The sequence below is a fragment of the Notothenia rossii genome (assembly GCF_949606895.1).
Source record: "Notothenia rossii genome assembly, chromosome: 7".
In the NCBI taxonomy this organism is placed as follows: Eukaryota; Metazoa; Chordata; class Actinopteri; order Perciformes; family Nototheniidae; genus Notothenia; species Notothenia rossii.
In genome coordinates, this window is record NC_136905.1 from 77098884 (window position 1) to 77123223 (window position 24340).

Here is a 24340-nt window from a genome sequence, read left to right on the forward strand (position 1 = left end):
TTTTTATCTTTGAAACTTGAAATAAATGTGTGGTTGTTTTTGATTTTATAAATCGTGCAAATTGGATTTAGATACAGCAATATTTGGTGCACGGAGACAGAAAGTGAGTAAACTTATCTTCCTTTTCTGGGTAGCAGATTAAATCTGGTAGTTAATTGGTAAAAAAATTTACAATGATCCAAAGAGCAGAAGTAGTAACTTTGCATTAATAGGGTGCCAATTCTTGTTGAATTTCATAAGTGTGAGTTTCAGTGAACAGATGTACTGTTGTATGATGGTTCAAATGTTAATTTACCTTGACAGGGACAAAATCCAGAGGGGAAACAGTAAGTCACTCATTTATTCAGGCAGTCTCGACAAAACATCCAAACCACACCTTCATTGAAAAGAAACCAGTTCCTTTTTCTTTTTTTTATGAGAATTAAAGCAGAGAGGCTGCTGGGTGACACAGGTGAGAGTGGGCTCTTTCAGCCTTGCAGTGTGTTGGCCTCTGCTTCTGGAGGATGGTATTTATGTTAAGCGGAGAGCCTTTTCTCCAGCAGTGATTAATGTGGTGCCCTGAATGTCACGGCTTCCACGTCACACAGATAACGGTTTTCTGCCTCCTGTCAGAGTCCCGGCCTGCGAAGAACTGAAAAGTAAAACAAACAAAAAAGAATCTGGGTTTTCACACAAACACTTGCAGGTATGTGCTGCTGGCTTCTGTCCACATAGACCGAATGCATTGGTCACACACACACACACACACACACACACACACACACACACACACACACACACACACACACACACACACACACACACACACACACACACATTCAAGCTCACATGCACAATGGAGCTGCTTTAAGTGTACACATGCTTATAGAGTGGTCTTTATATTCCTTGTTCTGACTCACACACACATAGTGAAAGTCATAGCTTCCATTTTCCATTGTGTGACATGTGACCCTAAATATTTACACTGCTTGGCAGAGGCAGTGCCCAGGGATTTGAGTCCTTGCTGAGCTGTGAGCTCCCATTACGCAGAGACAGGGGTCCAATAGTAGCTGTGAAAATGTCACACACTTATTAATGTATTGGAGTTAACCACGGCTGTGTGCTTCACTGTCAATCACAAAGAGCTGAACTCTGACTTTTAAATTCTTATCTGTGATTGTATAAACACTCTTTGGTACACGGTGCTGTCTGTTGTATCACTGACGAGTGTTAGACCCAGGCTTTCCAGTCCAGACTAGGATACACACAGCCAGACTAGGAGACTGAGCCAAACCATGAGTCTCTGCTGGATGAAAAATGTCCAAGCCATATTGGCGATATATCGTATTTTCACTTAACTAATTTCTTACTGGCTGAAATTGTACTGATATTAGCAGTCTTTCAAATATAATGAACATGTCTAGGCTGTTGAATACTGGCAGAAAGGTGTGTTGAATGCGGTATTTATGCTATTTGTGGCAGACTAGAGGGATTTCAAAGCTTTTGAGCAAAGGCATAAAACATAAACCAATATTGGACAAGTCTGTGAAACCCTGAAATATTTCAACAAATATTTGAAAGACATTGAAAAATCCAGAACAACAAGACGTGTTGGTTCCCCCTCGACTTCTCCTCTATAACCCCCATTAGGTCAAAGTTTTAATTTGTGTGATACTTTGCTTTATGAACAATGACATTCAGCCTCTTCTATACTGTGCTTACGACCAGCTTAAGCTTAACATGCTTAAATTGTTAGCATGTTAAACTGAAATGGTGAGCCTTTATCACATAAACATGTATGGCAGTCCGTCAATCTTCAGTTGTTATTTCCCTTTTCCCAATGAATTCAAACTGTCACAATTCTCCTGAGTTGATTGCAGGTTTATTAAGATCACCTGTTGCACGAGGTTTGATGACTGGCTGCTAATTAAGAACTGACAGCAGCTTGGTGCATTTCCCCTCTCTTCGACACAATCACCTTTTTAATAAGGGCTCAAACATTTCCACACTCAATGTATTCTAAACCTAAAGATAATACACAGCAGATATTTTCAGCCATAAACTCTGATATTTAGACACTTTTTAAACTTCTTTGATGTCTTCACTTTTCTGATTGAGAGGGATTTTCAAGCTTTCTGAAACATGAAATAAACACGATTACGTGCATCAGGGCAGTGATTTTCTGTCATTTGTGAGTATTTCCTTGCCTAATGATTCCCTATTGCCTCCAGGCTTTCTTTTCTTAAAATGTATTTTCCATTTGAAACCCCCTTCATACACATTTCCTTATTATTGAAGAGAAGCCTTTCTTTAAATTGCTTTTGTGGCATTTGTCAGATGTGTTGTTCAAGTGACTTTCTTTTATTTTTATGTAGTTCTCAGACTTCTTCCCAGACAGCAGGAATCTGGGGAATTAATACAGCTAAGCCTGAGCATGTTAGCAGGTGCTCATTAGCCTTTTCCCCAAAACAGACTCATAGAAACCACTAGCTGGGATGTAGACTGTTTAGTTTTGTATACAACCTATTGCAACCTTTTTTCTTTTTTTAAATTCCTAAATCATACACACTTAATGATTTGGATCAATGATGAACTGAACAATTGTGTCATGGTTGATCTCAGACCTTCATGTTTTAACCTGTGGGCATCAGGCCACTTCAACACACAATACCTGGATTACTTCCTGGATTGGAACTTATTGTTAGCAATATATATCGTACTGCAAAATTGTCCATTATCAACGTAACTTATTGTAAAACTGGGCTTCATATCTCTTATTTGAAATATACAAGTTAAGTGAATGGCCACATTGATCATTCAACAAAAACACAAAAAAAAGCAGGCTGCAACATGACTCTATGACAGGGTATATGCTACTGGTTTCACCTCCACATTCTACTGACTTTTAGCAAATGGTATATTGGTGAAAAGTAACCATCCAGATGTCCTATACTGGCCGCCTGCCACAGGACACGGTGTATGACAGAGGCTAAGAGGACAGGAGCCTTGCCAGGACACTTTTCACCCTCTCAGGATGTTGAAGCCAGACCTCGACAACGTCTCAGTCGTGCCAAGAGTCAGAGTGCATATTAGACCCCGCAGCTTGCATCACTCCAGGAAGCTTCTAAATGTGTTCCTGCGTGACGCAAAGTCCTTCGCTTAAGCCGAGGAATGCTGAACCCAATAACAAAAATGACTCCTCTGTGCCTCTTTTTCTCTGATAATTTGCTTGAGTTTTATTGGTGTTGGCCTGTCTGGGCTTCTGTGCTTGTCGAGAGCTATTAACTTTAACAGTCAGGGCTCAGTCCGGCTACTTTGACTCGCAGAGAGTGAGACACACAGACTGGTGGGCAGAAATGTCATTAGACAGAAAGACAGGCATTTAAAGCACATCGTACTTTTACAGCATTACCACTTAACATTCCCATTTTGAAATATACAAGCTTGTTCTTTTCCACTGGTACCTTTGACATGTAAATGTTGGCATATTTGGTTGAGTGTTGCAAATGCAGGCAAAGCTGAAATTAAAAACCCTTACGTAAAACACACAGTTAGCTGTTTTCTCTAGCCGGGAGAAATAATGATCAAAATCTGAATTAATTACACCAGGAATGAATGCTCTACATGCCCTGTGAGGTTTCCACTCTCATTCCACGTGCATTTAAATGATTCAATATTTGCCAAATCTGTGTCATATATCCACGTGAGCTTGTTCTGGGATAAATCCATAGACAATCTCATTCATTTTTACTTTTTGTGATTAGCAAGAAAATACGTTTGTCCTTTCAACAATTTCCTGATCCAATCCCTTTCGTCCATGACTGTACTGTGCCTGTTCCTCAACCGAGTGCAACACATCTGAAGTTATATGAACCTGCACATAGTTAGAAAAAGGAGAATTCCCCTCCAAAAGTGTGAGACATAGTGATCAAAGTGCCAAGGTGTCAAACAGGTGCTCTAACAAAACCAGGGGCCAACAAAGACAGTTGGGATTACACCATCGTTGATTGGTCCTCTGGTGATTTTGATCATTTGCCGACGAGTTCTCCCTCTCGGCCTCCTCGTGGTGAGGTTCCCCTCTTGTTGTCTGTGTGGAGTGCTGTGCAATGCCGACCTGTTGGTTCTCGGCCAGCTGCTGAGTGAATGAGAACTGACTCACCCTGCATTTGGCCCATTGTTCCCTCCCCGGGCCTCCGATTTGAGAGCTTTTTGTTGGCAGCTCCTGGTGCTGCCGCCCGGTCAAAGCCATCTCTCCTGGGCTGTTGTCGGCCATCTGTTTGCCCCCGGTGCTCAGGAAGGCCAACACCTCGGCACTGCAGCTATGTGACATCAGAGGCTGCAATGTGCTGTGTGGAAGGATGATGTGCGGAGTTAACAAATGGGGAATTAAATCATAAAAAATGTAATTTGTAATCTAATCTCTTCTAGTTAGAGACCACATATGTTTTTGGCTGAGAAGAACAGGTCGACATTTCACATGTTTCACAGGCTGCTGGCCCACAATGGTAATGCACTGCAAATAACGCCAGTTTTTTAATGTTTAGTTTTGACTGCCTATTCCGCAATTAAAGCAGGTGCATAAATTAGGTGTACAATTAATTGTTTTTCCATCAAGAAAGTCCAAGTATCAGTATGCAGTGATGCAAATTAGTCGCTTTTCGGCGCCTCCCGCTTTTTTAACGCTGCTTTGGCTGACTTGTGTAATTCGTGGAGAACCGAAGAGTTTTTGTTTTGTTGGGGGGGGGGGTCCGTCCGTCCGTCCGTCCGTTAGTCCGTTAGTCCGTCCGACTGACGGACGGACAACTTCTCACTTCAAAAAAGAAGAAGAAATCTAGATCGCAAAATAATTAAACATGCGAGTGCCTGTTTTTCCTGGCCAAGGACAGGTTCCTTGAACACAACACGAGCGTAACGTGTCTTCACCATGGTCTTCACGTGGTTATGTCTCGTCTGAAAGGAGTGTAGACTAGACTACTTACGGAGAGCACCGGAACGCCGCTCCAGCTCTTCAAATATTGCAGTACCCATAAGGAGCCGTACACATGCCGCAGTGTTTGCGTGGCTGTGTCTTTAGTTGTAAGCACAGTGGCGATCTGTTGTTATTAGCATCTGGTTAGCTAGCTATGCTAACGAATTTAAAGAGCTTTTCTACAACCAGGTGGAAGAGAGCTCTCTCCTGAGAGGCTCAAATAACCTCAGCTCAGTGAGGTTAAGGCACACCTTGATATGATCATTATAATTATTAATGAGACATTAGAGACTAAATGAAAAACAGGTATAAAATACTATATGACAGTAACAAAAAAGTTGTTAAAAATAAGTGTTTTGTAAAATATCCAAAAAGAAAAATTTGCTTAGAGTTCTGTTTCAAATGGGTGTTGAGAGATGTATCCATAGATCTCCTCATGTTGCTCTCAAAGGGCACCAGGTTGACGCTTTTAACTTCAATATTTAAAAAAAAAATCTTCCCGGGGGAGCATGCCCCCTGACCCCCCTAGAGGAGGTTAGGCCCCCCCCACTTAAATCATGTTCACATGGATACTAAATACATTTGCACACATCTTGTGTCCATATCTTTCTGTTTTGGTGGTCATGCCACACCGTGCACATGCATGCATGCGCGAGTCATGGTAAGATATCTGGATTAAGAGGTTCCTTTTATTTTGCACAGCATGAAAGAAAGGCCAAATGAATTGGCTGTGATTTTAGTTTTTTTAAGCAGAGGTTGAGTTCAATCATTTGTACGGCCCTCGGAGGATGTTGTAAAAATTGAAAGGAAAAAGGTTCCCCAACCCTGCTGTAAATAATAATAAAAACCCTTGATTTATAACTTAACATCTCTGTCTCCTATTGATCTGAGTATATAAAGAATAGCCAGTTAATTGAAGCATTATAGCACAGGCCTTTGTCAGATGGTATATTACGCTTTTTTTTTCCTGCTTCGAATAGTTCTCTCTTTTTTCTCCATACCTGTGTTTGCATCACTGAGTATGGCAGAGTTGTTTTTATTTCCAGAAACAATTCCAGTTCACCCCATTGTTTTACTTGCTATAAGTAAAAAACATTACTTTCAGACTACTATATTATGCATAGCTTTGTGAGGGGCTTAATTTGTCTAACACTGTATTATAATTTGTTTTAATATAGACATGTCCTTTCAGTGCTACCCAATGCAGTATTTAATTTACGAACAACAAGTCGGATAGGCTGTCATTTCGGTAGACATGAAGCAATTAATATAATCCTGATGGTATTTTGATGTCAAATGTTTTCGTTTTATCAAATTAAAAAGATGAACATAAGTGGCCTAAAGTGCTGTTTATCCAGCCACCCAGCACTAAATTACCAGGACTCATAGGAGGACCCATTTAATGTCTTTCTAAAATGGTGCCAATTGGACGTGTCGCCACTTTCCTCACGCTGTAAACTGACTATCCATGGCTTAATCTGTACATTTCTATTGATTAAGGAGACAATTTGGTTCCAACCAGTAACTCTAAAATCTTAATTGAGGACAGAGCTGAGACCCCCCTCAGTGTTGGGTGCACACAATAGAGTAGGTGTAGTGGTTTGGGTGGCCAATAATCTGGTGGTGGGGGTGTTAGCCCGGCACAATAGCTAATCCATGGGCTAAACACTCAAAGCCCGGATCCATGGGCTCTGATCCTGCCTCCGTGAACAGTAGTCACGACTTTGAGGACGCTCTATAAACAAGCCAGTAAACCCCCCCCCCCCCCCCCCCCCCCCACACCACCTTTCACAGTCACATCGTTCCACATTAAAAACTCTTCATTGATAGGCAAAACGATACTATTTACACAGTCTGTTCACTCTCTGTACCTTTATTAACTTTATCTACATGCACAGGATGCAGATGTTTTTGTTTCCATCACCAACAGTGTTATGTTGTTCAGTCAGATAGTGTGAGAAATATTATTGTTTAAAGAAAATCTTTAAGGTGGCTGTGTGAATTATGAGTTGGGGCCTGAAATGAGGTATTGAACTACTTCAGTGCATGGCATGAAAGATGTTTTGTGATTCTCTGCCTGAGGCAAAAGCCAATACTGGAGTTTATTTCACACAATGCCTTTCGATAAAAAGAAGAGAAGGCATAACCAAAGTTTGTTTATTTTTTAAAAATAATGATCCACGTTGTTTAAAAAGGTCCAACAGGATTGTTTATTGTGGTAGGCTGCGAATCATTAAGAGCTGCATCATTTCTAGCTGATATAATATGTTTATTGAGGGTATACCCAAATGAAGTTCTGATGTGTGGTTTTGGATGCTTTTCCAGGTCTTTGACGTAATCAATATAGTTGTCACTTCCAAAGAGTTAATCTGACCATCCTATCTTTTGCCACATTTGTTTATTTTTGTATCAATACTATTGGGTTCTTATAGTTGTGGTTCATTTAATAGTCGTTACAGCAGCAGATCAAAGTAGCTTTAGTAATGTAGGTGCAATTAAAATGTTTTTCGTTGCTTGGTTAATGTGCTCTCTCTAAAGTCTCTACTATGTTGACGACTGTGAAAGAAATGTTAGAGCAGTAATGATGGGAAATATCTCACTGATCACATTAGCTTTAGTTGATGGATTAAGGCATAGCTGGGAGTAACTAGATGTATGATGATCAATTTAGTTCTGAATTAAGACTTTTTTATTAAAAAGCCAGATACAAATTCAATCAGACTTTCATGTGATGTCAAAAGTTGTGAATTCCATTTTGGCATTTTCTTAAAACTGTGGTGTTTCTTTCTTCTCTTACAAAAAGAACCTGATCGAAGATAGTAAATTAGTTTGAGTAATTAGAACTGATCCTAAATAGTATCTATATCAGTGGCGAACCGTCAGGGCCTTCAAGGTATCCAGAGAATACCCTGGAACACTCAGATAAAACAAACAACAAATAGATTTAATTATATAAATAAAATGAATAAATGAGAATCGTATCTGTTGTTGATCTGTAATATTACAGTGTTACGTTGATTTGTTTGTCCTTCTCGGACCATGCACTACGCCAGTGGTTCTCAAAGTGGGGGGCGCGCCCCCCCTGGTGGGCGCAGAGGCATGCCAGGGGGGGCGCGAGAGACCAGGAGGAAAAATGGTTATAAAAAAATAAAATAAAAGATAAAAATAAAAAATAAAATAAAAATCATAATTTGAAAAATTATTGATTCGAAAATAATATGATGCAGTACAGTACTATTACGTCTGGGTCTCTGTTTCATTAAAGCTCGGCTGTGTGTGTGTGTGTGGAACGAGCCATTTTGTGTGCGCGTGAGAGAGAGAGAGCGCACCGGTACTGGAGATCGTTGTTGTTAGCTTCTGGTGCTAGCGAGCTACGCTAACGGATATAAGGAGTTTTTTCAACAACAAAGTGGAGGAGAGTCCTCTCCTGTCAGACTGAGAGCTAAAGGACTCTCTCAGTGTTATCCCAGTGGGTCTCAAATGTTTTGGTCACCATTAATGTAAATAATTATTTCCGAGGCACACGTTTATATGATCATTATAGTTATAAAAAAATAAGAGAATAAATGAAAAACAGGTATGAAATACTATATGACAGTAAAACAAGAATAAAGTTTAAAAGGGTGATTTGTAAAATATCCATCAAGAAAAAGTAAATCTGTTTACATTTCTGTTTCATATGGGTGTTGAGAGATGTATCCATAGATCTCTTCCTTTCGCTCTCAAAGTGCACCAGATTGATGCTTTTAACTTCAATATTTAAAAATAAATCTTCCCGGGGAAGCTTGCCCCCGGACCCCCCTATGTGACGTCCACACATCACCTATAAAAATAGCACTTTATCCCTGCTTACACCTATATGCCGTGAGCTGAATATCGAGCCTTCATTGTAACAGTCGCGGGTACGTTGTGTATTTGCGTGGGGATTGTTGCAGTAGAAAATTCCACTGTAGCGACCGGTACATTAATGGGAAACCCTAAATGTTTGAGCACCCTCTATGAAACGTCAAGCTACCCCACAGCACCCCCAAAATAAATCTCTGGCGCCGCCACTGAGCCTGATTATTCGTTTTGGGGTGGCCCGACTTTTTTTTCTCTCCAAAGGGGGGGCCTGACAGAAAAAGTTTGAGAACCACTGCACTATGCATTTCAGTGGTTTTGTGTTAGAAAAGAAAGCAACCAATCAGATCTTGTTCTGGGTCTCTGGGTAGAATATCCCTTCAACCAAGGTTGAGCGTACGTTTGGACTGACAGTTTGATCAACCAATCATATATTGATTTTTAGCCAATGGGCAATGAGCCAAGGGAGTTTCCCTCGGTTCCAGGGTAGACTCTAGAAGGCCCGCTAGTTAACTGGCTCGAGACAGAGGGTTTAGATGAATGCGACGAAGCAATTCATGCCGTCTTATTGTTTTTAACGTTGAAATTACAAGTGCAACAGGTGAAGATGAAGTTGTTGCGGAATTGTTCTGAGTACCCTTTTCAAGACGACAATTCAGTGAACGGACGGACATTAGAACGCCGGGGGGGGGGCGGCGGAAGGGAGTGCGTGTGTTTACAGAAGGTCCAGTTGTGACACGGTTCGCCACTGATCTATATACAGGTCCAATTTTAATAAAATGCTATTCTAACCCAACCCAAAGTATAATATATCAAACAGCAGGGTTCCCATTCTGCATGAACATATTCATGAACTGAAGTAAAATGTCCCAAAATGGTCCAACTTGTAGCGAAGCAAAGCTAAACAAGGACCTCCTAAATAGTTTGGTTTGCAGTTGTGGACCATATCTCAACATCACAAGAGCCTGTGTATGAAAGTGAGGACCCCGGCTGGCTCCATGAAGCCCCTCAGTCACCCAGCAGCCCCCCACGCTCTCATGAAGCCCTCTCAGGTTGTTTGCTCAGGCTGTCGCTCTGAAGACAGCCCACTCAGTTTGGATGTTCTTTTCCCAGGCGAGAGCTGCCGGCTACATGTTTGCTTTCCCTCCACTCTCAAAGGCCACATTCACCTCAGGCCCAGAGGAGAAAGGGAGCACGGTATATGAAAGTATGTAGTCCTTGGTGGGCAGTGCTACTTTGAAACTAAGTGCACATTTGGTATGTGCAAGCAGGCGAGGGTTGTCTTGACACTTTTATTTATTTACTTTTTTGATGGGTACTTGCATTCCTTCCCAAACTAAGATGGGGTTCAGAGGTCTCTGTAATGAATGATTAGTCTTTTATCTTTTGGGTGTAAATGGTCCGAAATTACAGCATAGCAAAGAAAAAACATTTATAAAAAATACAAAGAAAAAAATAGAAAATGAATGACTGATTTTCAGTTGTTTAAATATTCATATGGAAATCTCGGCTGTCTGAGCTTCGCCTGTTTTGTTCATCAGGCGGCAACTTCAAAGGAATGAACTCAAGTCCTGTAATTTTCCCTCAGCCTCTGAGTCATTTCAGACCCTTAAGATGAAAAGTGGAATAAAAGTTTTGAAAAGAGCTGCAGTGATGAGGGTGTTTTCTCATCTCTCTTTGTCTTTCTTTTTCTCTCTCGTGACTTGCGCTGTCACGAACGTGTGCATCAGAGCAGGCAGCATGGGAGTCTTTTGCAGTGATTAATTAGCCAAATGCATTAACACCTTAAACACACAAACCCAACACATGTAATTAGTGCAGGGAATTAACAGAAGCCCTCGGATTTTCTTGTTTTAGCTTGTTATGAAAGTTAGATGTAAGAGCAAGCTATTACTCAACCACGACTAAATCCCCACACACTGTAGTACAACCAGACTGATGAAACACACTTGAATTGTACCCCATAGTCATTCTGTGTAATGCTTTTAGTTTTTAGAAAAATGACAACAATCAGCTGCTTCACTAGAAAAACATTGGCCGACAGCTAAAGAGAAAAGACCATTGCTAAAGATCATCAGCAAAGAAGCATAACAGAATTAGAGAGCAGGTCTTTTTTTTTATTTCCAGACAATACATTTTTCTTTTTAATACTCGTGAAAATGTGACATACAAGAAGTTGAGTACCACAAATGCATTATTCACACACACACACACACACACACACACACACACACACACACACACACACACACACACACACACACACACACACACACACACACACACACACACACACACACACACACACACACACACACACACACACACAGACGCACCCACGTAGACACGTTTAGTTTGTGTGTGTTGGGTGAATGGATTAACTTTTGATGAATATTAAATGTTATACTTTAACTTATTTGTGTGTCAGTCTCTCCAATCCAATACATATTTATACAAACATTCATAACAACATGTTGTCTATAAAGTAATGTTAACTAAGATCTAATTAGGGGGAGGACATTAAATCACCTGTACTGTAGACCACAATAATGTTATTTGATTATTGTATTACTAAGTTAAAAACATGGTACAACATAAAATGGTCTTAAACATTTTTGAATTTATAGCGTAAAACAGTAATCTTCTTTGGACAAGTTTTTTTTTGGGAGGGGGGGTTAAGTGTCTTTCTTAGTGATTCAGATCTAAGACAAACTGACATAACTGAATAAATGTTGGTTCCCTAAAAGACTCCCTTAACAGCAAGTGATGTCACTAATTAGATTAGATTAGTCTCTATCTTGTGTGGTAATCAATAAAATCACCTTGTGTGAATGAAACCTGTGGAATCAGTGGGCACTTTTCCTCTGACCAGATTACTGTGAAGGAAAGTGAAAAAGGTCCAAAACAAGCTTAGTGATTTCCCCACTTTGCCTCCCAGGTATCGCTGTCTCCCGCCAGCAATGGGCGATTTCAAGGCAGGTTTTCCAAAACAAAACACTTCCTCCGGGCCACCACTCGCTCTGTGTTAGGAGACATTGTGGCTGTGCAGCTATTTCTGCAGCCTCAGAATGGTGTGCACAAACAGAAAGACTGCAGACAATGGGCAGCATGCAGTGAAGTGCAGGCTATAATGAGGCAGATGTCTGGGTATTGGGAGCCCACAGCAGGCGGGGGGGGGGGGGGGGCACATCCCTGCTTTTGTATATGGGGTTTACTCTCTCTCTCCCTCACTTCTCACTACTTTGCCTCTCATGGCCTCTTGCTCTTTCTTCCTCTCCTACAAACATGTGAACATGCACACGTGAAAACACACACACATACACACACAGACTCCCCTTTACACTTCCCCCCCCTCCTCCATTGGTTTTAATTATCCTACTCCAAATCCGCCGCTCTATTAGTAGCTGTATAATAGTGTCCCCCCGTCTACCTCCCCCTCAGCTCCTCAGCACCTCTCCATTCAAGTCGGGGAGAGAAGCTGCCCTTTGAGCCCCTGTCAGCCTCGCTGGCCGAGGTCTTCAGGTTCTCACATTCCCTCTAGGCCAATCAGAGAGCAGCACAGAGGCAGGGCCCAATTAGATGACAGCGTCCTGCCAGAGGAAAGGAGGGCGAGAAAAAAGAAAGCCAATCGCTTTGATTAATTTATTCAGATTCCCCCTGGGGAACGACTCTGCTGGAACGCACCCTATTTTTATGTACCCTCATACCCAGCTCCCCCATGCTCCCTCCTCTTCATTCTTTTATTGCATTTGTGAAGAGTGATAGAAGAATGCAGAGTATTTCTTTTTCAGGCACTTTTAATATGTGCCCCCCATCCCTCCACTTCCCCATTTTATCCTCCCCCCTCCTCCTCCTCTCAAGGTAATTACAGAGAAGTCTCAATAGATGGGAAATTCATGTCTTTGAGCCCCGGCCATATGATGTATGAGAGAGAGGCTGGTACAGAATTAAAGGAAAGAGCAGGAGAATAGGGGGACGGCAGGAACTTGAACCCGCAAGTGTTATTGTGCTCAAGCCGTAGGGGCCAAAACATAGTATCCATGGTAAATAAAACGAAGAGCTTCTTCAGGCCCCTCGACAACCCCTCCCTCACCTCATCCTCCCACCGCCCCTTGTGACCTGTTGCTTTCTTTCTGCCACCATTGTCCCCAAGTGTGAAGTGGGTGACATCACCGCTTCCTCTTGTAAACAGGTGTGATGGGACGGAGAATAAGACCAGTGTGCGCCTCGGGGCTCTCGTCTCTTTTCAGTGCGTGGGTTCTATTTCACCTCATGTCCCTCGATGCTACCACTGCTGGGCCCATCCTAACCCGGACCAACCCCCCTTCTACATCTACTGTAAGCGCAGACACAAGAGAGGAAACAAAAAACAATCACAGAGGGACGTTTTAAACTGACAGACCCACCACCATCTTCTCTGACAAAATGATTGCTGGCATGAAGAAAACGATTACTATTAGATATTTCAGCCGTATTGCGGTGCGATACATTTCAGTACATTCAGTAAAACCATCATGTTGTCAGTGTAAAAGCATTAGCATCAGGGGACACTCTTTTAAACTAAATTGATAGTGCTTTAGAATTCCATCTATCAAGATGAAAAAGGTCCAGCTGTTTCTGCTTTTTGAAATTGCAGAATTCGTTTTAACACCAGCAGTGCATCGGGATACATGCAGAAAGGTACACCTGCAGGGTTTAAACCTGACGATATAAGTGTTGAAGTTCACATGAAACAGTTAGCAGAATGGTATGTTATTTCAAATATTTAACTATTTTCTGCAAAAACCTACACTTATGACATATATTGATTGCTGTTTATAGTAATATCTTGAAATGTGCATTACACTCTGCACAAAGGCATTGCATAACTCTGCTGTCAAGGACTTCTCCTTACCACCATCTGTTGGCTCCAGGGAATTTACGGACAATTCTGACAGGAATGAAATGGAGAAAGAAGATCATCAAGACAAAAGTTGTGGGAAACATTTTCCCTGACCACTGTTGATTGATGCACCATGCAGCCGGTCCTGAGGAGAGTCCTCACTGGGTTACTGAGGTGGTGATTGTAGATGGTGAACATGATCCTTTAATACTTTCCTCTTTGTCCTTAAGACATTTGTCTGTAGGTCTATTGATCTGTTGTGGCAGAGAGGTCTGAACTGGACTCTCTCTAGCAAATACAGAATAAATGTCAAATCCACCCTTTTAACAACAGAAGCCAATAAAAACTGTGGGCTGTCAGGTGGTCACATTTAAACAAAGATGTTTTTATACTGTCATATTGTTAACCTAACAAAGCGTCATGTGATGCTGTTAAGATGTGATTTGCTATGTTGCAAGGGCATCATGAGCATCTTTTGCACAATGTACTAACTAAGTCTGACAGTGAAATTGTGTTTTATTGGCTAAATAACAAATACATGAATGCAGTCATTGGTTAAGAAAGAAAAGTACATCCAAAATGTTTGCATTAGGCAACAGGTGCAGCAGCCAAAATTTGAATGAAAAATGTATTCAACCTACCTCTGAATATTAGAGAAACAGCATTTACAAAAATAAATTAGATGGAAGGATAATTATTCTCTAGATTTCCTGGATTTCCTTTGTAAAGTAGGACTTTGGACTTTGGACGTTGGACGGTCTCGCATTACGATCACATCTCATTTAATGTACGTGTAAACAGTGTTCGAATTACCCATTTGCTTTCGGGGGAGCCCTATATATATACTTTGTATATATTTTTTTTTTTTTAAAGGTGCACTCCGGTGAATTTTTCTGTGAGCGGCAGGGAGATCAATATACTTTTTGTCTCTTTACAAATCTCACATCCACATTTTTTATGAAAAGCCATGGATACCTTTCATTCCACTCACTCCATCTTTTCTGTGTCCAGTTAAAAGGCAGTTCATGCCTCTCCCTCTGTGTGGAGCTGTCAAACTCGACCCTAACGCCGCTTACAGCCGGCCAACTAAAAGTTGTTCCGTTCAGGTTGTTATTTTTAGACTCCTTCGCTTCTTTGCTTGTGAATCCAAAAGCTGCGTGGCTTGGCTGTTTTCGTTTTGCCATATTTTTTATTACAAAGCCAAAGTTAAAATAATATCAATAGGAAAATGTCAAATACCGCGCCGGCATCACCGCCTTAACCATAGCAACGTACAGATGGCTACGTACTGGCAACACCCAGAAATATTCACAAATATAAAACAAATATTCAGAAACTGTAATGAACAATGACTATTATTTATTTACAGAAATTCAACATTTCTAATCTGTGTGACACAAATATGCACGATTTTTTTAGGCTCCCCCTATTTATCTCAAAGTCGGCCTTCAGGGGAGCTCCCCCCTCTTTAGGGGAGCCAACTCCCCCTGGCTCCCCCCCATTTCGAACAGTGAATGTAAATATAATCTGTGGATTGGGACTACATTTAAAAGTCACCTAAAACCTTTTCCTTCTCGTGGGGGCCATGAATGCATCCTACCTGTCATCGGACATCTTGGATTCAGTTTACTCCTTGAATCCATAACTGCTGCTGTTTGAGCTCTCAATGATACACATGAGTGCAGCAGCTACATATTTCATTGGAATAAAGAGTTCCAATTTACATATGACAGATGTCAGGTGTGATGGCTGACAATGTTGTTTTTTTCACCGTTCCAGGTAATAGTTCACTTATTTTAACTTTGCCCTTGGTGCTTTACCCTAATTATTTATTCTTTTTATTCACCAAAAGGATTCAGGATCTAACAGAACAATTAATATGTTCTGTTTCTTTAAAACTGTGTGTTTGGTTGGTGTGCTGCTGTGAGTTTGATGTTTGACCCACATCACACACTCTCTGCGTCCCCCCCTGTGATTCCTGTCACTCCCGACTCTCTTATCCAATGAAGCAGAAATACCATTAAAAGCTGGATTCTGGGAGCTTATGTCAAGTTTTCATTTTCTTCCCAACACACACACACACACACACGCACACGCACACGCACACACGCACAGAGCTGTTTCAGTGCTGTAGTCTGTCTCCATACACCATGTAAGAGCCTGCCACCCATCTCCTGGAAGTCCCAGCACCCACATGAATTAACCTCGATTAATCTGAGTGCCTGTGCCCATGTCCTGATGATTTATGCATCCGATGGGCGCCGTGCTCCCAAGCCAAACTCTGCACTGACAACAATAATTAGCAAGGCACTTTCACAGTTGATATAGCTGCCTCATTAGGCGTGTAAAGTAACAGTGCGTGTGCTTTTATCCGATCACAGTGCTGACACGGTGACGTAGTTCGGTTTTGATCTCAGAGCTAACGCTGCAGACGATCTCTTGATGATCAGGGTTGATCGTTGCCTCTGATGTTTCTGAATATTTTTGGCTTAGTGGACTGACTGAAAGTCACTGTGGTTTAAAAGCACCAGCTAACTGTTTAAGATGCACAAGAGCAACCGTTTAACTTTGGAGAATTAAGTGTAACACTCCCGTCATGTTTCCTCAGTATCTGTTCCCAGCCGCAGCCGACGTAATAAATGCATGATTCATCGTGTTGAAAGCGAGCTGAACACCCGTCAAATAAAACCGCTGGTGGAGTCGTGCTTTCCCACCTCTGCTGCTGCAGGGATGGACCAGCACTCTGTAGCTCTTCAGAAGCAATTACATATTCATCCACGACTGAATTAAACATTAGCACAGTGATGTTTAAGGAGGACATGCTATGCTCATTTTCAGGTTCATATTTCTATGTTGTGTGTTTACATGCTTTAATGTTGAACAAACTCTTTATTTTTCTCATACTGCCTGTGCTACAGCAACTTTTTTCACCCTCTGTCTGAAACCAGAGCCCAGTCTGCTCTGATTGGTTAGCTGGCTGGCTCTGTTGTGATTGGTCAACCGCTTAAATAATGTATGTCCCGCCCTTTAGCCTATCATGTGTTGGAGCACTAGCCAATAGAAGCGCGTGTTACATAGTGATGTCACTATGTTAAAGAAGGGAACAAAGGAGTCCAACGGTGGCGTTTTAGGCAAGGGGGGTGGCGTGGCGGCGAGTGTGGAAGAAAAACTCCCTCTTGAAGGTTAATATTTCACCTGATTAAATTGGTTTATTTTTTGCGTAAACTAGAGAGGAATAACTAAGGTAATGACCATTCCGGCCAAAGTTACAGAGGGGGTGGCAAATCCTGCAGCCGTAACACTAGCTCGGCCAGATCTAGAGAGCCCTCTTTTAGTCTTGCTTTGTTACTAGGGCTGTCAAACGATTAACATTTTTAATAAGATTAATCACAGCTTAAAAATTAATTAATCATGATTAATCACCATTCGAACTATGTCAAAAATATGCCATTTCTTTATGTATATTGTTGTGGGAATGGAAAGATAAATGAAAGAAGGCGGATATATCCATTTAACGTATGTTTATTATAACATTTTTCTGTGTGTCAAAATGAAAGACAGCCCACACACCTATCAATCATCAAACCGTGGGGTCTTAATTCATTACGTGTTGATTTCTATCAATGGGGGAGTACTTCAGGAAAGTCGACGGGGGGACGGGGGGGACGGACCACAGAATGTGAACGTTGTGATCAGCTGTTTTAGCGCAGTTCTCAAGTGAAGGGGGGGGAGTCTCCCTCCGCAGCCGGTTGGCGTAGTTTTGGCACAATTCCGTTGTACAGAACGACGTTAACAGCAGCCCTGTCTGTGCACACGGAGACCGACTCTGTCGTCCGGTGATCTAACCGCCTTCTGGAAAAGCTTCACAAGTACGTCGGGACGCAAATGCGCTTTGTGACACAAGTGACGGTACGCATTTCAGATTACGCACATAACCTGCGTACCAGTTATGTGCACCCCTGTACTACAGGAAAAGTATTCTCCGTCGGGACTTCCTGTAACAACACCACGCCGTTATCTTGATTCTGATTGGCCAGAAGACATTATCAAAGATGTTCTATTGAGAAGACGATCACTACGTGACAAAAGTTTTCAAAACCGTTTCTGGTCTTCGGTATTTCCAGACAAGTGGCTACTGAAATCAATCTTACTAACTGCTGTCCGTGCAGTTCTCGGCGCGAGTTGGCGGACTTTATTTTGCTTACTTTAACATCATTTTTCATGGTGGGGCTAAGCCATTTCTTGGTATGGGTGTAGTGTAGCCTACCCCAGCCATACACAGGCGTTGCCACTGGTGGGATGTATGGGGCGGGCCATTCTGCACATGCGTTAAATGCGTTAAATATTTTAACAATTAATTCAAAAAATTAATTCAAAATGTTTTATTACCGCCGTTAACGCGATAATTTTGACAGCATTAATTGTTGCACATATTTTCCCTTCCATAAATTCGTCTTCTTCCCTGCATTTTTTTAGGGCTGGGCTACTTCTTTTGCCATAATACTGCCACCTGTCGTTTAGTGGAATCACAGTCTTGGAGGACTAGTTAACAGTACGTTTTAATATTTGTATGCGTACACTGCCTTTTCTTCTGTTATGCTTTGTGACAAAGAAATTGGGAGAGACCACCCAACGGCACTGAATGTTGTCAACCATCTGGGTATTAACCAATTATCTTTTCATAGGGCTACAGCGAAGAGCAATAGTCTGATGATCGCAATTGATTACTGCAAGATATTTTTGAGAAACACTAAGAAACGTAATATATATGCTCCTTCTACTTCAGAGCCAATTACATCCCGTGTTTATATTGGTTTACTGATAGATGTACTTACACACACACACACACACACACACACACACACACACACACACACACACACACACACACACACACACACACACACACACACACACACACACACACACACACACACACACACACACACACACACACACAGACACACACACACACACACACAGATGCAGACAGATAACACAGACACGGACATAAAGTGAAAGAATCCATTACGAGTCCTCAATGTGGTTTTGTCTTTGTAGCCAGATTCCAATTTGCTCAAACCTATAATCAAAGTCAAGGGCTGCCTATTTGTTTTCCATGCTCGGCCCCATCCTGTTTTAATGTTCGCTCAGACTGGGAGGGAATTGTCACACATAAAAGGAAGCTTGAGTGTTGTTCGCACCATCATACTTTCATTCTTCAGTCTTGATGAGAAAGAAACCCCCGGGGTATTCATTAGTCAACCCACAGGCCCCCCCCCCCACTCCCCCCAAGCTTTCTCCGTCCCCCTCTGCTCGTCACATAATTGCAGGGCTCCACAAATGGCTCCACTTTGAGTACATATTGTGAAATGTGTTTTACGAGAACTGTCACGTTATTGATTTGTGTCGAGACAAAGCGGACAGTGCACATAATACCAATACAGCAGCAATTTAAGGACAAACCAGAGGTGGAGGGGGTGGGAGTTGATCAGCGTGAGATGCTTCCAGGCTCATTTCTATGGGTTTTTCTGAGTTGACTGTAACAGTGTGTGACACACAGGCAGATGAACCTTATTTAAAATGCATTTTGATATGCACAGTGAGAACGGTTTTCACAAAGAACTCCAAGCGGTGCAATCATGTCGTCATCAGAGATGTGACAGCAGAGGGTGAGGTGAACACTGCTGATATCTTCATCACCAGAGTTGGGTGTAACGTTTCAAAAAGTTACAGCATTCATTAGGGCTGCTAGAGTGTAAAGGTGAAACTGTGAAAAAGATACATGGCGTACATTTTATTTTTAATAATTACTATTGTTATGTTTCATTTAGATAAGTATAATAAACTTTCTCGGTTTCTTCACACTCATGCTGCACTTTTTATTAGGGCATGAATCATGTATTGATGCTTTCAAGATCAATATTAGGTCCTTCTTAAGAGCAGCTTTTTGTTGCCAGATTTAACAAAAAAAAATGTGTTAGTAAATATCGTCTTCAAGTCTCAGAAATGCCAAATCACTGCACATCGAGATGTTTTTTCGTTCTTCTTTTTCATGATATCAGAACTTAATATGTTGTGCTTTGTACATTTACACAACTGTAAAGCCTTTTGATTGGCTATATAAATATTGTTACATTCTCAAACAATAATTTACTTTCATCAGAAAGACCACCATCTTCTTGTCTGAGTATCTCGTAGAGTACTTAAACAGACAGAGAACTAGTTTTTCCCGATTAACAAGCCAACCCAATGATAGATAGATACTTTATTCTCATTTCAAGACACGTGTACTATTAAAACGAAATTTCGTTGTTCTGGCTTACAGGAACAGGACAATATAAAAACTTGCTAAAATTGTACATATAAATAAATAATAGTGACGTGGTGCTGATCAAATTAAAGATAAAGTGTGCGTTTAAAATATAAAGACTTACTATACATATAAATAAAATAGACATTCTATATACAAAATATGTGCTCTTTACACAGCGTAATGTAATCTTTATGTTACTGGTCTACTTGCTGTTCAGCAGTCTGATGGCATGGGGGAAAAAGCTATTGCAGAATCTGGCTGTTTTGCTCTTAATGCTGCGGAAACCTCTTGCCGGAGAGCAGCAGGGAGAACAGAGCATGGTGAGGATGAGTTGTCCTAAAGTGGGTCTGCTGTTAGTTAGTATTGCAGTTGCATGAAGTTCGAAAATGTTTAAGCTCCCAAAACACTGGATCCTACAATTCCCATTTTGCAACACAGTAGATATTTTTGCTGGTATGTGCCCACTTTTCTTAAAAGCCCCAAGCCTGTTTTTCAGGTCTCAGGCTCGAACAAATGACATGCCCAGAACAAATGACTATATATTCACTTCTAAAAGGCGTAAATTAAGAATATTTTTTCTCAAAGCAATGACAAACCTGTGAGTTGGATATGGAAAAGTCAGAATCAATATAGATGTTTTTATTTTAATAAAAAGCAATATTACATTTCATGTTACTTGTTAGACGCTTTTATCCAAAGCGATCTTACATACTCAGTACTGTGGACAATCCCCACAGGAGCAACTTGGGGTGAAGTGACTGCAGTGGGGTTTGAACCTGTGACCCCCTGATCCGAACACCTACGGACAACCCACTGCGCCACACGCCCCCAATATACATCATATAGTTTTTATCTTCCTGTATATACACAAGTTGGTGAAACTCCCCTTTAAAGAGCTATTTCTGATAAAGCATTAATAAATGTTATCATTGGTGATGCTTGCGTTCACTCAGTAATTTTCTTTTACTGTATTGAAAAAAATCTAAATGATGATTTTAAGGTTATCATTCAGTATTAATGTACAAACAAACACATGCAGAGCTTGTTCAAAGAGGAGAAAAATTGCTTCTGTTGCCTCTTGGATCACATTCTCGGGGATGTGATACATCCTGGTGTTAAATATCAAACGTGACGTATAATTTTGCAGCACATCACAAAGGAGAACGTCTACCAAACAGTCCCAGCCTCAAGCCTTCACTATAGTCTCCCGGGGCACAAAAATGGGAGCGTTTCCGTAGCAACAGTGGGGGCGAAAAAGGATTGTTTTCTCAGATGTTCTTGTGGCCCCGCCGTTCCCCACGGTGACGGTGACAGAGGCATTCTGGGATAGGCTGTGGCCGCGCCTGGCAGGCCTCGGAGGCGTCAGTGCTGTTCCTCCCGGGACGTCCTGGCACCGAGTCCCAACCCGCAATGCTGCAGCAGCCGGATAATTAAAACCGCACCGCTGCTTCTCCTCCGCTCACAAAGTCACATCCCCTGACTCACAGAGACGCACATTCCCAGTTAAACCCATCTTGTAAGCTATTTGCAAATGATTCTTACTTAAAGTGTTTGTTTAAATCTTCTTGCAATACCAGATGGGTGGAGTTAATAGCTTCGGATTTTGTCAAATACATTCTCAATCATGGCGAACAGCATGAAATCAACTTTCAAACACTCTTTTGTGGTTGTTAAATAACTTGTGGTCAATCCCACCCATCTGGTAAATAAAAAGTATTCACTTATACACTCATGGCCCAGGTCTGACTCAGAGTCAACACACAGTGAACTTTTCACTTAGCGGAGACACACAAAGTCATGGGGGTTTGTGCCACTCGCGGCTGTAGGTTTAACATTTTACAGCCAAATGTTTTCCTGCTCTGCTGCAGGGGGCTTCTTTTAACTCATTTCTCTGCTGCCATGAGCTGAAATGCCATCCATCACAGGCTTGTTATGGTCAGAAACAAGGTTGGAGGAGTTCACTGAACCTGGATCAAATACTAGTTGTCATGTCTGCGGTTTGTTCTAGCCAATATCGGCGCCAGATGGGGTTGAGTTTGTCACATAGTGGAAGACAGTTTTGCTGCAAAGTGCCAACAATTTTGACAGAAAAAATGTTGGACTCAATATCAGTCTTCACTCTGATTGACAACTTGACATTATTTAAATTATCCTGACGTGCCACCATACCGGTAACCCAAAACATATAAATCACACACTGAGATGTTGTTTTCCGCACAGGTGTAGTCACAGGTTGGCTGAGAAAGTTGTTTATTTCACTCCACTGCCATAAGATGTCTCATCAATCTGAATCTTGTTGCGGTAAAGAAATTAGATCTAATAAAATCCACTGGCACTGGCTGCATGTATCATTCTGATTTTAAACTCCACAGGACCTTAAGATACTTGTATTTAGCTCACAAAAAGAAGAGGGGGAAATCTTTCTCATCAGGGGACATTGTAAGTATACCAAAAACTTAACATCACTCAACGCCATTCCCAAACATACTTTTTATTTAAATTGTCACATTTTCCAGAACTTTATCCAAACTTAATACCGAGTTTTCATGGCATGTCATATTCCATAACTTTGCTGTAATTGTCACGGCTGTGGGGGAGCTGTGTTTTGGGAGATGTGGATTGCATGTTGGAGAGTGCATGGTGAACTTCACAAGATCCAAGATGAACAGACTGTGTGTGAATAACGGGACATATGTTATAATTGATACTGATGATTCTAATTGTAGCTTGATGGTTTCACATAAACTACAAAATCCCAGTGGGTGTTGCAGGAAGTGTTCGGTAATTAGCTTCATTTTAATCAGCACGAACGCTAACAAATGCATTTCATCCTGGACTAAATCTTTTTCCAGCAGTGTGTGGGATGAGAAGAATACTAAATATGCATGAAAACTAAACGTGATTCAGAAATGTAAAAAACCTGGAGATGTAAAATGTTTCATGCTAAAGAGGAAAACAAACTTTGCAGGGTGCTTGATGTCACAATGATGAGTTATGGAGCTGATCCAAAGTGCTTTTGTATAAATGAACAGCATGAAAAATGATTCAACATGAATATTCAGTGTTTTGCGCTTCAATGGATATCTTATTTAATGTATAAGCTTCCCAGTGTTCCTGCGCATGAAGGAAATTCAGAAAAGGGTAAAACATTTTAAATATCTTCATACAATGAAGTTTGTCATAAGGTTGTTGTTCAAAATAGGTAGTTTTATATGGCAAAACAAATGGGACTTTGTAAAGCAAGAATACCAAAAGGACAGTGGCATTTTGCTCAACAATGCGTTTGTTGCTGTGAGGACAGTATATTCTAAGGTGGTGATGATTCATTGTTGCAAAATGCTTAATGTTGCACCTTTCCCAGCTGTTTGTGATATGTTTTTAAAGTAGGTAGAGGCTTTTTTTTGGCTTGCTACAAACATATTAAGTCTTGTTTACACTGAAAAACCTTTATAAGGATGATTACGCTAACCTCTCTGCTGTTATATGATTTAAGATGTAGCTCTCATAGATGCATTTCAGCCTCAAATGTCTTATATGAGCCTTCCACACACACACACACACACACACACACACACACACACACACACACACACACACACACACACACACACACACACACACACACACACACACACACACACACACACACACACACACACACACACACACACACACACACACACACACACACACACACACACACACACACACACACACACACACACACACACACATATACACACACACACTCTGTAAATGATATAAAGGGGAGAATCTGTAATTTTGTAAGATTTACGATACGGGCCTTTTTCAAAAGGGTTGTTCGCTTCTTTAAATTGGATTAGCTCTATCTTCTCTTTTGTCATCAGTGGTGTATGCTTAAGATGTTATTGCCATGACAGAAAGCAATATTGAGTGTGGTCTACTGTGTCGTTGGGTTTTTACTGGAGACAATGCAGCCAATAGACTGCAGTAAAAAAGCAGGGAGTTCCCTACATTGTTAAAAAAAAAGCTTGACTTGCAAATGGAAAAAGCCTTATTATAACTTTAGAGCATTTAAGTAAAAACATTAATTAGTATATAAAACAGACCTTTTTAAAATGTTTTTCAGTTATTTGTTTCACTTTTGATTGATAGTATTTTTTATAATATCTTAAAAAGCACATCGTTCTCGCTTTGCAAAATGGTCCTCCTCACTCCAAAAGTCAATAACTCTCTGGTGTGTCCTCACAAAGGTGTCTATACAAACACACACACACACACACACACACACACACACACACACACACACACACACACACACACACACACACACACACACACACACACACACACACACACACACACACACACA

General features: G+C 41.2%; 1 protein-coding gene and 1 long non-coding RNA gene across 2 annotated transcripts in view; one reads left to right on the plus strand and one right to left on the minus strand.

Moving 5' to 3' along the window:
- The window catches only part of cfd (complement factor D (adipsin)), a 217072-nt gene that overhangs the window by 117259 nt on the left and 75473 nt on the right, over positions 1-24340 (plus strand). The gene's annotated exons all lie outside the window — the stretch shown is intronic.
- On the minus strand, positions 444-5280 carry LOC307013734. The gene is made up of 3 exons (XR_013801040.1): positions 4959-5280; positions 4139-4325; positions 444-621 (listed from the first exon to the last, which is right to left on the minus strand). It is a non-coding gene; the product is annotated as an uncharacterized lncRNA (long non-coding RNA).